Raw genomic sequence first — 15,823 nt, forward strand, 5'->3', positions numbered from 1 at the left:
TATACATATATTCCATATATATATAACCATTTACGCTGTTGGCCTCCTGAAAAACACTTAGAAACCTGCACACAATGTGGCATACTGTGTAACCGTTGGGGTAAATTGAAACACCTATTCTCCCCAGCAGAGAAACACAAATGTTAGAGGGTCTTATTGCTATATCTAAAACATGAAAAAAAAAAATCCTTTACATATTTCCAATCAGCTCTTAAGAATAAAGTAAATCCTAAACTGCAATATATATTTAAATAGATAAAAACAAATACCAAATCCAGTTACTACATTATACACAAACCTTATAATATAAATAAACTTTCTTGGCGGAGTCAAACCCTCCGTCTCATCTGCTCCCCCTCCAGAACACTGCAGAGCACAGTGGGAGGGATTCAGCTACAAAGGCAGAGCTACCAATCCAGAAAGCAGTGGGCGGGGCTAGCTGTTGCCAGGTGATCATTGAGAAGATACAGACTTTCTACAGGCTGATGGCCATGTTCCCTGCAACATTTTTTATCACACTAGTACAAGCGGGTTCAGTCTACATTAAAGTGACAGCTCTGAATTCAGAAGCAGTACAGCACTGTGCTCATTCTTTCATAGCCAACTGCATTAGGTGGACTTCCTTGGTAGGATCAACAGGTATTTATGGGACTATTCATATAAACCAAGTGAACTTTAACTGCCCATATTTATTTTTAAAGGGAAATTAGGTAAATGCAGTCCTAAATTACCACCACCACATGCCATATTTGTGTTGATATTTCAGTACATCCTTATCACTTCCATCCAAATTAAAGAGTAGCAGCCACTGAATTAAGGGATCATTAGGTAGGTGTGACTACCTCTATACAAAGAGAAGTTTAGGCAGATTGATGGTTTGGAGCCTTCAGGTGTGTGCTAACACGATACTAAGTAGGAAAAACATTAGCAATTACCTTAGAGAAGTAATTGTTGCTGCCTATCAATCTGGGAAGTGATATAAAGCAAATAAAGATTATCCACAAGTGAAAGACAATCAGAAGACCTGCCAAACTTCAAAGGAGTTGACATTCCAGCAAATTCACCCCAAGGTCAGACAGTACAATGCTCAGAGAAACTGTAAAATACCTAAGAGCTACATCTCAGGCTCTACAAGCCTCAGCATAATAAATATTACCATTCATGACAGTACAACTAGAAAAAGACTGAACATGTATGGCTCGTTTAGGAGGGTTGCCAGGAGAAAGTCTCCTCTAACATGAACATGGCAGCGTGGCTTTGTTTTGCAAAGCTGCATCTGAACAAACCACAAGACTTTCGTAACACTGATCTCTTGAGAGTCGGCCCAAAGTTTGGTCATAATGCACAGCACCACATTTGGCGAAAAACCAAACACTGCACACGAACACAAACATCTCATACCAACTGGCAAGCATCGTGGAGGTGGGGTGATGATTTGGGCTTGGGACATTGAGTTTACCATGAACTCCCCAGTATAACAAAGTATTCTAGAGTCATATGAGGCCACCTGTGTGACAGCTAAAGCTTGGCCAGTATTGAGTAATGAAACAGGGAAATGATTTCAAAAACTACAGCATGATGGCGGAAAAAGTAAAGAATCAAAGTGTTGCAATGGCCAAGTCAAAGACCAGACCTCAAGCTGATTGAAATGCTGTGGCGAAATTGAGGACAGAAAAAACAAAATAAAGCAAAGAGTGGACAAAACCTCCTAGACAATGTCACACAAAAATGACATATGCAGTATATAAGTATATGCAGTACAGTCTCACTAACATTGGTTAAGTCTGTATGGCCTGGCACTATACATGCAAGCCCTTACAGCAGGTCATCATGACAAACACTGAAATCCACTATAGTTACCACAGTAGTTTGTTTACAAATCAACACTAAACCCCACACAAAAAAGGATGGCAAAGGCCTTAAAATATCAAAGTAATGCAATAAAAAAGCATACATCAAGCAAATAATATATTTAGGTTGTTTTCAAGTAGTTTTCATTTTTTGGGGTTTGTGATCATGCATTCAAACTCAAAATGTTGTATCTGATAACTCTAACGTAATATTAGGCCTAGAACACGTCAATTCATTGGCAATTTTATGATTGGCCTACAGACTATTCTTCAATCAGTAATTGTTCTGTCCAAAGGTAGGATACACATTTGTACCAAAGGACAGACAGGAGCTGCTTATTGGATACTTGACTTTTGTAAGTTCGATCAACATTTACCAATGTGCCCAATTTGTCCGCATCCAATCAAAACCCCCCAAAAATTAGTAGCTTATGATTAGTCGGGAATTAACCAATTTAATTCCGATTCAGATTGTTCACTTCCGATTCAAGCACTGCTTAGATAAAATGATTGGATATAGAGTAAAAACTGGGCCTTAGTCCAGCACAGGTAGCAACCACATAGTAAGGGGTAGATTAAAAAAAAAACTTTCCAAGACACCATAGTTATATGGTAATACAGCCAATGCTCCCATTTACTACAAATACACATTTTTTGGCACCCCTCCGCGAATCAAACAACACATAATTGTCAATGAAATTTATATCAAAACTAAAAATAACTGGTACCGATCACGGATTATTCTGTATTCAATAAAAATCATATTTTGTTCTAGAGCAGGGGTCGGCAAATTCCGGCCTTTAGGCCAGATACGGCATAGCTGCTAGTTCGTTCTGGCCTAACACCCCCAGGCCAGATCTGCCAGGGGGCATTAGGAACCACCGGAGCCAGAGTCCTTGCTGTGGGTCCCCTATTTCCTGCGGCAGGCCTGATACTTCCGTTGCTGCGGTAAATAGGGAACGCTCCTGAAGGTAAATTCCTCTCCTCCGCAATGCATATGGAGAAGAGGGATTTCACTTCAGGGGGCGTTCCCTGGTGGGGGGGGGGCAGAGCCATTAGGGCGGCTAGCGTGCTCCCGCCCACCCCTGAAATGGCCTAGTGGCCATAAAAGTTTGCCGACTCCAGTTCTAGAGCATCATTTCTCGAACAGGGTATTGTGGAACCCTTGAGTGAAGAATATGGAAATTGTGCCTCAGGCAAAAAGATCAGTGGTGTCAGTTACACTAAACTATCTGTAAGGATCACATTCTTCCTAATGGCCAGCAATGTCAAAGGCATTATTTCTACTGATCGCCAGATGTGAGCTGTGGATTTAAGCATGGGTTCTCGAAGACCCGAACATTATTTCAAGGGCTCTACCTCCAAAAACATTTGAGAAAAGGCCAGTCAAACAATAAAATGAATAAAAAAGTAATTAGGAAAAAACCTAATATTTTGTTGTACGACTTTTGGAGGTAAACTCTGGAAATAGGTTATTTCTGTAGTTTTCAAATACATTTCTGCACCTATTAACAGAGGGTTGGGCCCACATTTCCTGAATAAAATATTTCAGCTGCCTTCTCCAGAATATGCGTTTCTCTCCATAGATGTTTCAAAGGATTCAAATCAAAGCTTAAAAAGGGCGCATCAATATGCTACTATATTTTCTTCTTGGATGCTTTTAGCTGTTTCACTCTGAAATGCCTTGATATTCCCAAGTTTTGTTAACCTAATTGTTTTGACGCCCCGTAGACTAAAAGCAACATGCATCAGATGCAGCAAAGAAGTCCCAGAACATAACCAAGTCTTCTCCATATTTCACAGTAGGTATGATATCCTTTTCTGTAAAATCTTCATTTTTTTCCTTAACTGTTGACATACAGACGATGGGACTTGCCAAAAAAAACTCCAGATTCGTCTCACCTGTCAAAAAGGCATTATCCCTGTAGAATTGTCAATCTTCTTTAACCCGTCCTCCTAGGTCTTTTTCCACCAAGTCCACGGTCATTGGAAAAGCGTTGTATGGAGTGATCAGACATCAATAGACCTTGACCTTGGAGTTCAGCTTGTCTAACAGTCACTACTCTTCTGCCCAATCCGGGGCCGATTCTTTTTTCTGTGGCTGTAATTCAGGGAGGTTGGCTACAGTCCAATGGACTTTTTAGCATTTGCAATTGTTGTCCAAAGAACATCAGGTTGTTTGGAAATCATGTTTCAGCCTTTTTATATCTGGGATTTTCTTTTTAATCTCTTTAGACAACTTGATTAATTTCAGTTTGAGACACATATTACCAAAACAGCAGAAGGACTTTTTCTTTGCAATTTACAAAGTGAATGACTAAGTCGCACAACTGAAAAAAGGTGTGATTAAATAAATACAAAGAAAACAAAACCAGCTTTTTTGAAAAATAACTTAAATTCAAATATTTATTAACTTTTTTGGCGTACCATCAAAAGGGTCCAGGCTATTTAGGAATATCTTAAAAAGATAAGCAATACTTCTATATGCACTAATATATAAAAGGCCAGCAGGTACACATGGGACAAGCAGTGTCCACAATGTACCATTAAGGAGGCATAAGGCACTTTAGAAATAAACAGAGTCAGAGAGCAATAGGGAATGTTAAAAGCACTCTGTATCCGAACAGTAAACTTTTCATTATCTAACACGCAACGGGGGTTGGTAGATTCCGGGTAACTATAACTTCTGGTTTCTTGAGAGTTACGAATAAAAATAGGTACAACTAATTCAATTTCCCAAACTATATCAAACTCTCTATTTTTTAACCAGAATGTCTCCCAAAAATCATAGGGCAGTATAATGGCATCAATAGAAAAAGTTCATACCCAATTGTGACAAGCCAGGAAAGCAGTAGAGCTCCTAAATATGGAGGTTTTGGGGGCAGAGAACACATAGGAGCCATGAGAGTGATGCAAGAAGTGTTGACTTGCTGATCCCCAAAAAAAAAAAAAAAAAAAGAGTTTAAACTTGTCGTGGGTCACATGCTGGTTGCTTGAGTTCCGGATAACAGGAAGTGTACTCTACATAAGGCCTAAAGCCTAACACCAAATAAATTAGTTATTAAAAAAGTGTTTTTTTCCTAGATACCACTAAAATGGGCCATTAAATTCCTCATTCCTAACTCTACCTTCATTATTTCTCTCAAATTCTCTGGGTTGTAAGCAGGCCCTAAGAGTCCTGACAATGTATGATTTTGCATTGTAGTGGTAATGTTAGGTCTGTAACAATCCAACAGAGTGCCTTAAAAAAAGGGGCTGGGGAGGGGACCGGTCTCACAAGAGGATAAAGCTAACAGGTGTAAGGTATTGGGAAGTAAAAGTTCTTTTTTACTGCTACACTAGACAAAACTAAGCCCCTAGCCCTTGGGTAGTGAATAGGAAGCCCCACTGTGAAAATGGGGATAGAGCTTCTAAATGACTATTTAAATTTGGGTACTGTGTACAAACAGTAGATCAGTCCATCCCACTGGAAAGGCAAAAGTAATTAGCTGTAAGTGGATATCAAGAGATATGATAAACTTTTGCTCAAGACACTTAAGCACAACTGTATTTTTTTTTTTATCACAAGGTAGTCGATTTTCCCTCAATACAGGTAACAGTTTTTTTTCTAATGAGACATCAGGAAAATATCAGACCCGTTGTTAACTCTGAACTCTACTTTAACTCTGTGTTTGGTGTTTATTCTCAAGAGTTTTAACATTTCGAGAGTCATTTCTCAAGGAAATGGGGGGTTTGGAACAGATTTAAAAGCTGTAGGAAGTGAGAAAATGTAACACCCACCAAGCAAGCCCAGAGTTTATGGCGTTAAGAGAGTAGGCAGCACATTCTGAGGCCTGTAGCTCTTAACACCATCTACTACAATGCCGACTCCAGATAAAGCAAGGGTAAAACATTCATCTAATCAAAAAATGTGTCAAATATTGATTGTCCAAAACCAGATAGGGGTGTGAAAGTTGTGAAACTTCCCCATTCCCGTAACTAAATCCTACTAAGAGGCCATAAAGTCCAAGGCACCTGATAATTGTGTAAATGGTCAACTCAGTGGAGGGTAAAGATGTTAAAATGACATTATGTGTATGTGTGATAGACTTAAAAGAAGTTACTTCTACCTCTGCATCTGGAAGTGTATCAGTTCCAATATTTTCTGCTTTACAAAAAAAAAAAAAGCATACACATCAGGAGCAGACCCAAGAACTTGCTACAGGTCAGGGACTTAAAATCCTGAACGTGGGAAGCAAAAGGTGCAGGAACTGGTTTAGGAAATATGCTGAAAAAGGAACATATAAAGGGACTATTCTAAATGTCATTTATAGTTACAGGATTAAAATATCCTACAGCATGCATGAATTAATGCGTTTATACCTGGGAGAATATTATGGCATGCTACATAGTCTTTAGCTGCCATCACTAGCTAATAAAGAAATTACTTCCAGAGATGATTCATGTAGAACTAAACAAGTGGCTTTGTAAATTTTTAAATTTATAATAAAACAATTTTGATAAATTAAATTGCTCTAATAGAGGACAAATCATATGTGATAAAGGTCTCAATAAAGCAATTTGTTTAGGGCAGACTTGTTTGAAGGTTCATGCTAAGCCACAATTAATAGAAAAGGTAAAAAGCTGCTGATCAATAAGTTCTTCCCTCCCTTCCCTTCCCAGGTTTTATTGTATGAAGACACATTTCCTATTACCATAATCTACTTTTTGCAATGAAAATAGGTTTGTTGCCTGCTTAGAGCCCATGTAATGGAATATGGTCAAATTGTAGCTTATATGTAGACTTATAAGTCACTCCCTTGCTGGCAGAAATGTTGCATGATTTCAAATCACAAAATATAAATTTACTGCTGGGGAGTGCATGGCTGCTAATAAATAGCAAGATGTTTACTTTTCAAACTTTCACATGATTAGTAGTATTTTGTCTAATAACAGTAGTAATCAGTAGTGTCTTATAATCAAATAGAAAGGTAAATGTCTTCCACCATCTTTAACAAGTTACAAATTTACTGGTGTGGTTTCTATGCAGAGGATGGATATGTCTAGTTTCCTTTTTTAACAATATACTACATTTCTGCTATATGGCTCCTGAAAGGTCATGTGATCTTCACTGACAATAGAAGATTGTTTTAATTCAACACAACATTTGCTATATTCATTTTATTGGTCGGATTATTACAAATTTTTGATGAAAACAGCATTGGAACCCTAGGTGCCCATGGTAATTGGAGTCTGCTATTGATCAGTAAGGGTTTCCAGTCAATATAAGTTGACTATAAAATGCAAAAAAAAAAATCTACTCTACTCTACCTAAAAACTGTTGACAAACAATGCAGCCTATTCAAATAATTTAGGACTCCTTTGGAAAAATGGTCATAGAACTCATAAGCCTAGGGGCTTTAAAAGAAAAACTGGCTTCCATCAATTCACAACGATGCAGAAAGCCAATAGGCAATATGGACACCTAAAAAGCTGGAGCCCTAGCAAGATTGGTAGAAAGGTAAATTCTTAAACAAATGACTTGACAATAGAAGATGGTCTATGGTCTAATTTAAACAGACCATTTTAATTGAATAGATTAACCTAAATCATTGCCAGAACCCCTGGTACCCTTGGTAATTGGAACACCGGTCAGTTCAAATGAGGACATGAGATGTTCTACAAACAAAAGTCTACTCTTCCTAAAGATTGTTGGCATACAATGTGGTCCAATCAATTTTAGGCCTTTGGATAAATAGTCAAAGAACCTCATGGGATGAAGGGCTTCAAAAGAAAAAAAAAAAATCTTTGGCTTCCATCATTTCACAGTGACGAAGAAAATCAATAAGCATTGTTGACCCTTCAGTAGAAGCGGAGACCAATATCTGTAGAATGTACATTCCTAAACCAAGTAGCTGAAAAGTCTTTTGTCTTCAGGAATCTCTTGCACTTGAATAAATGTTTTGAATTTTCTGTAAGAAAAATACCAAGAATGTAGTAGTATGTACAGTAGATAACCCCTGTCAAGTTTAACTTTGACTTTAGAGGGAAAATAGCACTGTCCCTCCCCCCCAAAAAAAAAGTACAAAAAAATTGGCTACACTTAATGGACTTTTTCAACCTAACAATACTATCCAACTGTGAAGTTTTTTGGATTGTTTTAAAGGTATGAGTTTAGTATTTGCTGCCCTATGTCCTGGCTTCCAATCACCGAAGGCCTGATAAACTTAAACCTGTATTATGATATTCTTCAACACAATATATCATGTGGTTGATTTAAAGATCAAAAAAGTGTTGACTTTCACACTATAATGCAAAACATGATAAAAATCTGTATTTAGGGAGAGGCAGAGTGTTAACATTACTCCCGCTGAAATGCTCTGGCATCAAACACTGTTTAGGCACATCCTAACCTATATGAGCAAACTATTTTTTCAAACGGTGAGTTTGTGATTTTTCTGTTATTAAGATTACCTTGCAATGACCAATTCAAAGTTTTAAATGATCATTACACAATTTTTTTTACTGTGGTTTGTAATCTAAAAAACAGAATTAGGTCAAAGTATTTCCTATGTGCATGTTGATTAGGAGCTGCAAATTTTAATTTTTATTGACAAAGTAGGTATCTTAATTTTTCCTTTGACTATTTCAACTGGATGACTCCAAATGACATAGCAATAGTCAGCGTTTAAAGAAAAAAAAATATATTTGCTATAACAACAGCTTTTTATATGCCGCGTGGTCCAGTTTTTACTTCAAGATCTTCCAACCAACTCTTTTAAACAGTTTAACAGATAACTCACTTGAAGGAGAATATTTGTTACTTTTTTCAAAGCTTTTAAAAGGTTTAGATTTTAGGTTGGCTTGGGCAACCATCTCTCATTCGTGTTTTTTTTTTTTAGACAATATTAAGATGACTAACTACACTGTTGGGTGTATGATCAGATACAGATGAAATAATTTTTGTCAATTGTTCTTCTTCCTCACCATTAAATCACTTCTGGAGGGGTCATCCCGTTTTTCCCCACCCCTTAAACTCAAGGCAAAACCCATATGCCCATGGAGTATGTTGTTGGCTCCCGTAGCATTAGCCATCACTTCTTAACTGTTCCAAGGTCTTAAAGGTATACATTGATCAATGGGTCCATGACCAGGAAAATTATCAAAATCTCCTAGATATTGATTGTTGACTGTTACCAACTACATATCCACCAGCCCCTCTGCTTTACCCACCAATAAAAGGAAGCACTCCTTTGCGATAGTCAGAGCAAGGGAGGAATCAGTTGGGAAAAGCTCAATGTTCAGGTATAATAATAAAGCCCTATTTCCTAAAAAGGTTAGTATTTATATTGGATCTAATGGAGAACTCATTGGAACTGTAGTTCAGTGTATGGCCAGCACAAGTAAGATTGACAATCCAGATAAAAAAAGTATAAATTAGTCTTACAAAATCAAACCTCTAGGAAGTTTCTCAAGGAATACCCTTCATCAGGGCTTAATAATGCTAGAATGTACTTACATACAGCAGGGTCCAGCACTCCACCTTTATGAGTGGGACAATTCGGGCACGGTCCTGAACTAATCTATTTTGGATGCAAAAGACCCACAACCATTAGTGTGTCCGATGCGGAAGACTGAAAACTAGTCTTTGAAAGTACTTGTACTCATTCCATGAGGAATAGCTGCCATTTAGCTTGAACAGATGGTTAGGCATATCCATTATAAAAAAAAAAAAAACATCCAGTTTGACCAAAAAATGCCTAAGTGAGGAGACTATAGCCTCATAAATAGGTTTCTTAGGACATCATATCCAAATGCACTTAATACCGTGTGCAGGAACACTAATGCATTTTCACCTAAGGGCAATTTTTTTTTTCTTTTTTGTGAGTGGAGGGTTTGAATCACTTCATCAATCAAATCAAATCAAAAAAAAAAAAAAAAAAAGAAATGCCGATTCCCAAATAGGGAAAGTCGAACAATTTAACTGTCCTGATCAAGTTTCCAGATAGAAAAAGTGGGATTAAACCCAAATTGTTAGATTGGCACCAGAAGTTAAGTTAGAATTTTAATGGAGGGGAAAGCTTTCAATGGGAATACAGTATTTCCCTTAGTTTAGTTTTCAGGACCACGAGTTTTTACTATCTCTTTTCATCTATTTTATTATGAGTTTTTTTTATATGAAAGTGTCCACAAAACTCGACATGAATTTGACAAGAACCATCCTATGCCTCTGGCCAAATTTTTGATGCAGCCTGGACTTTAACTTGGTTTTATGATATGGATATTCTATGAGTATTTGTCGCCCCCCCCCCAATGAGGTATTCCACTTACTGGTTATAAACTATTCTGAAGCATTAATCTTGCTTTTAGGTAAGACCAGGGCAAGAACTACTGCAATAACTCAAAAGCACTTCTCGCCTTTCGAAAATATTTACTTTTGAGTTTCTGCAATTTCAGTGGTAATGTTATTTACCCCATCTCAATCCCCCTCCCCCAAAAAAAACCCTGACAGTAGTTCCATGTTGCTTTAAAACATCTATTTAGATGCTAAAGTGTGCCAAAATGACTGTGTCAACTAAAATGTTCTTAGTATCAAGGAGAGGAAAATTCATCTACCATCTAACTGTACACCCTGAAGCTGTCTGTTGTGTACAGCTGTACCTCAAGGGGAACATTACAACTGTCTGGACGTAACCAGCACTTTTATTTTTAATTCCATGTCTTAAAAAATCCTCTTGTGGCATTGCCAGGGTACACATGCCAACAACTAGACCTGAATTGCAAAAGATGGCAGTGCTTTAAGCATTTACACACCGAGTTATGAAAAAAAAAATCCCTTCATTTTTGTTATTCTTCACCAAGACTGCAAACATTTTACGAGAACTCTTCAATTATTGAGGTTACTTGTATTTCTTTTTAATTTGAATTATTGCATTTTCTTTTTTTATTAAATGTATGAAGTACCTCAAAAGATATGGTGATCACCTTATGGTTATTCAGAAATACAACATGAAGGGGCAATTCAAAAACTGTTAGATTTAAAAAAAAAAAAAAGTTATTTATAAATTTTGTTGCTACAGATTTGGGAGGTAGATTTATTATGAATATATTTTTCTTTCACTACTTTTACTTTATTAGTACTCAAGTAAAACTTTTTCACTTTTGTTCATTAGGTAATTTCAGAAAATATGGGTACCTGCACCTTTCTCTTTGCTACTCTTTTCTAACAATGAAGAATAGAGCTGACATTTTGCAGTTTAAAACCAAAATATATTTTGATATCTCCAGTGTCTGCCGACAACAGCAACCAATCAGGTTTGGTCTTTCAGGTAATATTGCAGTGACTGCTAATTTAGAAACTATGGTACACAAGCTTTTATACATTAGATATGGTTTCAAACCATAAATAACAGCAATATGTTGCTTAATGTTTTAAAATATTACTTTAAACAAACTAATGATTTAAACCATTCTATACAACCCCACCACGGCGAAAAAATTCTCCCCAGCATACATTTTCCATTTGTGCTTTGGCAAGTATCTAAATGCAGTCTGTTTAGTACAATAGATATAAATCTAATTTGTAAAATTTTGGTTATGGCACCAAATCTGGATCAGTAGATATTTATCATGTACATCAAAGTGTGGTGTAACAATTAAAGCTAGTTTGTGATATTAACACACAGACAACCTACAGCTTTATTTGTTCTAGCTACAAAGTAAAGAATTCTGGTCAGAGAAGACAAAAGAATATTAGGCATTTATAGAACAAGCAGATAGAAAGTAGAAGACAATTGACATTTACAGCATTCTGCTGAAGATCAGCAAACTTTTCTGACTTTACAATCATTTACTGCACTTCTAATTCTTTAGTTCAGAGTTCTACAACTTCAGGCCCTGGGTTCGTTAGAAACAAATCAGTGAACTACCGCCCATAAAAAGTTATCCCACTAAAAACCTAATATTTCAGTTACAGATAACCGTTTTTTTCATCCCATGGCTGGCTGTTCCACCTCATGATAAAATTAAGACTGTAACCTAAACTCCCCCAGAAGGCTGGTAGAATTACCATCCAAGAGATACAAATAAAAAAAGGCTCCATTATTTTGCTGTATCTCCGGCATAGTTTAGTGAATCATTTAACAAAATACTCAACATCCTTATATCAGGCTTTGTCATTCTTGATTATTCCCACACTACAAATTTGTTTCCATTCCATGTACCAAAGCAGAAAGCTGCAACAGCGACCTATTTTTCTGTTAGAGAAGTATCTTTGTTACGTAGCGGTCATACTTTACCACTGAAAGTATATATGAACCTTAACCATGTGCTTTTCCCATTTACTCCTTTTCAGTCTGTAAAATACAATTTAAAGCGATTGGATAAGTGCAAAAAGAAATGTTCAAGCTGTCCTGGGCTTAAACACTTCATATATTAGCAGAGACTTACTAGTTCCTATTTAGAGCCACAGACTGCTTGGTTTTTCTATTGCAGAGAACAGAGAGGAAGTGGTTGTGTAGTTTATTAAAAGACAATGGGAAGGTGACCACGTAAGCCCTGAAATTGTTGTGTTACCAGTCCACAACATGATTAAGTAGTCATTTTTTTCCTGTAAATCCAAAGTAGCTCAAGGAATAAAGGATAAAAGAATGGGAAATGTTTTACATTACTGCAATTTTTGTGTCTTGACAAATGCTTCAAGAGTCACAGACTTAAAGCATGGAAAGGAGGATTTATGAATTCCTGATCTGTATACTTGTTTTAGGTCAACTGGTTGAAACTTACAGCTAGGAAACTAAAGTTTTCAAAAATGGTCAATAGTAGCCCAAATGTCAAGGCGGAATGGCTTCAACAGAGGTAGTAGTAGTAGGAAATGCCAAGTAAATGCAAGAAATCATAACATGAAAAAAATGCACCATTTAGAGTGATTTAACAATGATCTGCTAAGCTAGGCATGGGCAAACTATGGCCCGCATGTCATATACAGCCCAATAAGGTTGTTTCTCCGGCCCATTGGGTGGTCCGCGGTCAGAAGAAGGCGCACCGGCCAGAGCCGCGGAACATGTCCCGTTTGTATCGTGGCTCGTGGAGCAGGGCGGGCTGTGTCCCTGCACACAACCCGCCCACTCTCCCATCGCAGGCTCAGACCTGCAATGTGAGTGGGCGGGGTTATTCCATCATGACGTCACTTTCAGTAGCGTCATGATGGCCTAACCCCGCCCACTCTACCATCGGCCCCGGCCCTTCTGTCAAATTTTATATCAGATTGTGGCCCCTGACTGAGTCTGCCCACCAATGTGCTATAAGCCAAACCCACTTGAAATTCTATTGGGGAAAATATTTGCCTGTTAATCAATGAAAATTTACAGAAGTACATTTCCAATGAACAATGAGTCAGATGAAGAAACCTTTAAACCTGTGACAGATTTGGCTTTTGTTGATTTTTTTTATGGGGGAAGTTTCCCAACCTCATGGGCTAGAACAGGCAGCCATTTGTAGCATTTCTTTAACAAATCGCAAATTCAGTAAGGTTTGGTTTGCAAAAAGTCAGAAAAGTCATGTTTATCCTGTTGATAAGCCAAGGTTTAGAGAATCTTGATCGACATTCCCATACACTGAACCACAGAGAGTCATTTTTTGCCCTTACAACAGTACAGGTAGGAAGATGAAATTTTAAAAACAGTCAGTTCCACTATGCTGAGAATAAGAGAACTCCCACAACAGTTTGCCTTTATAAATCTTTGCTGTAGTGTAAGGCCATCAATATTGCCTGTGAGCAGAGAAACTAATTACTGTTAAGTTGCATGAAATATGTTGAAATGTGCAGTCTAGCCTTTAAAAACTAAGGGGACATTTTTTAGAAACCAAACAAACCACTACAAAAATTATAAACTTGAATTTCAAATATCTTTGATGAGTGTTACAGATGGAATTTAAACATGGGTTAACAAACAGCAATAGCATAGCAACCCAGTTTACATGTCATATTAACGTCTGATTTGACTAGGATAACAATTTTCAAATCACCAACAGGATTAATACTTCACTGAAGCAACCTTCACTTTTATTGATGCAACATGAACATCATATGAGAGAAGCCATTATTTGTGATTGACGATACAGGTGGTTTAAAAGCTTATGCTAAATAAGGACAAGTTATTCTAACGCTATATTTCTTTACTATTTAAATAGCATTCCATGTCAAAACCTTTCACAGGATATGCATTATGCTGGACACTAACATGTGTTGCATTAAAACTAACTGCGTTACTTATCCAGGACTATTCTATATCCTATTCTTTCCTGTGCGGTTTGTTTATACGTGCTATAGCTTATTGTAAAGGGAACTATTTAGACCCAATCACACCTATGAAGTCAGACCAATGTAAATATAGTCATCAGTAATATAGTCAGACAAAACCTAAACAAACAAATTTTGTTCTCTGACCCGATAAAGTGAATGGCCTAAAATTCTTAAGTTGATCCTCGCCTAAAGAGTTCTTGCACAATATGTCTAAAGCCGCATACACACATGCAATTCTTGTCGTTGGAAAGGATCTTTCATGATCCTTTCCAACGATAAGAACGGCACGATGCTGTACATACAGCACCGTTCTGCTCTATGGAGACGGGGGAGCGACGAAGCAGCACCCTGCTGCGCGCTCTCCCACTTCCTTTGCATTAGGATCGCTCATCGTTCATGGATCTGCAAGGACGGATCCATGGACGATGAAAGACATGGGCTGTACGCACACCAGATTCTCGCCCGATATCTGGCCGAAGCCGATTATCGGGTGAGCAAAATCTGACGTGTACGTAGCTTAAGTGCCAGAGTCATGTACTCAGTTATAATGCGACTGCATCCTGTTTTCAATGAGAAATTTTTTCCCCCCCAATTCAGTCCCAAATAATGACCAATGGTAAAAATGTCTACACTTTTCAACATTTACTGTGTAACATATTTATAAATGATAGGGTTTAGGATATAAAGTACCATTTCTGTGTTTGCAGATGACACCAAACTATGTAATGGAATAAATTCCATACAGGATGTCTATAATCTACTAGCAGACCTGGATGTACTGTTTGATTGGGCAGCCAAGTGGCAAATGACATTTAATATAGATAAATGTAAAATTATGCACTTGGGGGCTAACAAGATGCATGCTTCATACTGTCTGGGGGGAATACATTTTGGGGAGTGAGAAATGGAAAAGGATCTGGGAGTTATGGTAGATCATAGACTTAATAACAGCATGCAGTGCCAAGCTGCAATATCTAAAGCTAGCAAAGTACTTTCTTGTATTAGAAAAGGACTAAACTGCAGAGATGGAGACATAATCCTACCCCTACAAAGCATTGGTCAGACCACATCTGGAAAATGCAGTCTAATTTTGGGCACTAGTTCACAAAAAGGACATTGTGGAATTGCAGAGTGCAGAGGGCAAATAAACTAATAAAAGGAATGGGGGAGCTCAGCTATGAGGAGAGATTAGCTGAACTGAATCTATTCTCCCTTGAGATGTTTAAGGGGGGATATGATCACCCTGTATACATTTGTAAATGGTCCAGATAGAGAACCAGAGGGCACTCTTTGCATCTGGAGAAAAAGAAGTTCAGGCTCCAGATAAGGAAGGGATTCTTCCCTGTAAGGTCTGTGAAAATGTGGAATCGGCTCTCTCAGGAAGTAGTTTCAGCAACTACTATAGATTGCATTAAGAAAAAGATGAATGCTTTTCTAGAAGCACAGATTATAACTGGGTTTTAAGGATTTAAAGTAAAGATAATAGAGACCGTTGATCCAGGGAACATCCGATTGCCTCATGGAATCAGGAAGGAATTTTTTTTCCCCGTTGAAGAAAATTGTACCAGGGTTTTTTTGCCTTCTTCTGGACCAACTATGTCTTGTAGGATTTTATATCAGAGATAGGTTTGTTTCCCTAGTGATTGAACTTGAAGGACTTATATGTCTTTTTTCAACCTAACCTACTATG

This window comes from Pyxicephalus adspersus, chromosome 12, assembly GCF_032062135.1.
Source record: "Pyxicephalus adspersus chromosome 12, UCB_Pads_2.0, whole genome shotgun sequence".
Classification (NCBI taxonomy): domain Eukaryota; kingdom Metazoa; phylum Chordata; class Amphibia; order Anura; family Pyxicephalidae; genus Pyxicephalus; species Pyxicephalus adspersus.